The sequence below is a fragment of the Centrocercus urophasianus genome, unplaced genomic scaffold (genome assembly GCF_019232065.1).
Source record: "Centrocercus urophasianus isolate 14NV4802_14NV808 unplaced genomic scaffold, USGS_Curo_1.0 seq_18, whole genome shotgun sequence".
Lineage (NCBI taxonomy): Eukaryota > Metazoa > Chordata > Aves > Galliformes > Phasianidae > Centrocercus > Centrocercus urophasianus.
In genome coordinates this window covers 16,010,003-16,012,976 of record NW_024884733.1, presented here as the reverse complement: position 1 = coordinate 16,012,976, position 2,974 = coordinate 16,010,003, and the positions used below count along the sequence as shown (strand labels likewise).

The 2,974-nt window shown below is 35.8% G+C and overlaps 1 protein-coding gene across 1 annotated transcript in view; it reads left to right on the top strand.

Moving 5' to 3' along the window:
- DNASE2B (deoxyribonuclease 2 beta) overlaps positions 1-2,933 on the top strand; it is a 24,410-nt gene extending 21,477 nt beyond the window's left edge. Inside the window, exon 15 of the transcript XR_006168833.1 lies at positions 1,490-2,933. The gene's annotated coding sequence lies outside the window, so the exon portion shown is untranslated. The remainder of the gene's footprint in view (positions 1-1,489) is intronic.
- The last annotated feature ends 41 nt before the right edge of the window (positions 2,934-2,974 follow it).

Here is a 2,974-nt window from a genome sequence, read left to right as displayed (position 1 = left end):
TTTTTCTAGAAAAATAAGGCAGAAGGGGACTGCTCGGAGGTTATTATTATGAAATATATGTGAAAAAAGAAACTGAGGACAGAATAGGACTTCTGAGTCCCATATTGGCACAAGCAGTACATTTGAAACTGAATTGCAGAGACCATGCCTAGATGCTTTACCAGCTGATGGATACAATTCTGGTATCAGACAGAATGTTGTAATTACATTTCAGGTGCATTTAAAACTAATGTTATTCTGCTGGTGAAATAAATGAATAGGAATCAACCATTAAGCCTTCTCCTATCAAAGCAAACCATGTTGTATTTTCTTTTCATTAATAATTGCACACAACCCTAGAAGATAAAAGTAAAGCCATTGGAATTATAGAAGAAGGAAAATATTATCTTAGCTAATGCATCCTTGTCATCTTGTACAGCAGCTTTGACTGAAATGGTGTTTTTTTTATTCTGCCCTCCATCTCTGACATGAATAGCCACACACCTCAGCATCAGTCTGTGCATGCTGGATAGAGCAACAAACTTGCTGAACCACGTCCAAGCGAAGGAACAACTGTAATAAGAAGTGTAACTTAAAACCAGATTTCAGAATGACTTTTGTTTCTTTGTTCAATCAAATCTTACAAATCTTAGATCTGACAAGCTTCTGCTGTAAAATGTTATAAAACAGGCTGAAATCTAGGCCAGGGCTAGGGGCATTCCTGGGAAGCTCGCTGGATTTCCTGGAGGGCTAGGTGTGGTTCTGTAAGTAGGAGGTTAATGCCAGTGATTTTCTGTTACTAGTAATTATGTGCAGCTTGAGTTACATTAATAAGAGCTACATATGCATACTGGAAAAAAAGAGTTTATCTGACACTGAGATTATTACATGTTGCTAGTTAACAATGTTCATTACCTTTGTTATTTTGTGATTAGCACTTATAAATGCCCAAAACCATGTTCATTTTTTACCAACACATAAGAAAAAATGTTCTGTCATTGAGAGTTTAAAACAGAGGGATATCTCCTGATATATATTCCACCAGTCTTTTTAATATTTCAGAACTAATTGTCCTTGCCTTGTTGTAACTAAACTCAGTCATTTTGCTTTTTGTTACAATTCCTGCCAAGTATAGATATATGCTTCCCAGAAAGTTATCCTGAGGTGAAAACCCAACATGGAAATATCAGTCTTAAGAGATTTCATAAACTGACAAAGAAAGGAAGCAGAATCTTATCACAGGAGAAGGGCTGGGCAGCCTTAAATAAAAGTGACTCTACCTTTCTAGTGAATAGTCAACAAAATTGAGCAATAAAAGGGGAAGAAGAAACGACATTGTAGTCTAGCTAGAAATGGCTTTTAGCCTGATTTCATTAAAAACCCATTCACTGCAGCCTCTATCAAGTACTGTTTGAATACTATGATAGATATTCTAAAATTATAGTAGTTTTTTAAAGTATTTTTGTTCGTTTGTTTGTTTCTTTTTTTGCTCCATTGTGATGTTTCACAGTGTCATAGGCTTTTCATGGCATCGCAGCCCCGAAGGAAGCACTGATTCTCCAGCCTGACCTTTTGCCCACGGTGGGTGATGAACTGACCAAGTGACTGCTGCGTAATTTCTGCGGGACCTACAATACCTCCTTTGAAAAAAATTCACCTTTAAAGATTTCGCATGACAAGCAATACTTCACAAGCCTTGTTTAAACCAGAAATGTCTCTTAGCTTTCAAAAACTGCATCTTTTAAAAGGTTTGTCTGCTAAACTGAAGATTGCTATGGTGACAACTATTCTCCTTACTGAGGTGATTTCACATTCTTTAGCTCTTGTGTGATTCAGTGATGGGCTAGAGATAAGGGTTTTAAAGTCTCTTCAATAAGGGCAGTTTCTAGATACGTCTGTTTAGCCACTTCCTGTTTGCCAGCCTTTGCACAGATAGCAGACCAAGACGTACTGTTCCACCAGTAGAATCCTTACTTAGTACATACATGGTGCTCCCCACGTTTGTACACCCAAGGACTGCATTTCTATGTGCTCTTAAATGCCTGTCTGTATTGCTACTCTTCATATCACAGTCCTCCATCAGACAACTGATCTACTTATTTCTTTCCTAGAAATATCAGCTTGTAATTAACTGTATTAGTTTGCACATTGTTCACATTAGCTTATCTTCCTTAAAATTCTGTTAACACTGCAGAATCTATCCTTATTATGTATCACTTGACAGCTTCTATCTGCTATGTAAATATTAGCTTATAAATTTTGAAACTAATAAATGCTTCTTATTAATGCTTCCAAGTAGAAAATGTTCCTGAGTCTTTTTTGCAGTTGAAAATGTAAAGTATCTACTAAGAGCCGAACAGCAAAATAGCCACATACTGAAATATAGCAAAATAGAAGCATAATTATACAATATACCATGCTTAATTGTTGATAATATTTGTTGATTCCATGGAGTTAAGAGAGATCTACAAGGGGAAAAACACTTGAGGTATTCTACTCCATTACAAAATAGTCCCATTATTTCTAAAAAAACATCTATAAATCAATTTGCATCAATTTTGGAAAAGGAGAAAACTCTTAGATGTAATCTACACAAGCAGAGAAACAAGCAAAGCTATTTGCTAAATTCAGCTCTGTTTATTACAGAGAAAATATTACCATACAGCACAAGCATGCCTAATATAAAATATCAGGAAATCACAATCTCTCTGTCATGTAAGGAGTCACACTCTAATAAACTCTTCCTTCTTCAGTATGTGGAGGAATATTTTATTAGGGTACCCCAAGCTAAGTGTAATTGCCACCAGTAGAAAAATTCTTCTGCATCAAGGACCAAATCCCCCAAGGAACAGAAGATTTTCTACATGCCCACAAAGTCAATTAATATTGTCATTAATTGCCTTTTTTCCCCCTTTTTTCTCTTTCTCGTTTTTTCTCTTTCTCCTCTTTTTCTTTTTGTTTCTCCTCTTTTTCTTCTTTCTTTTTCTTCTTTCTT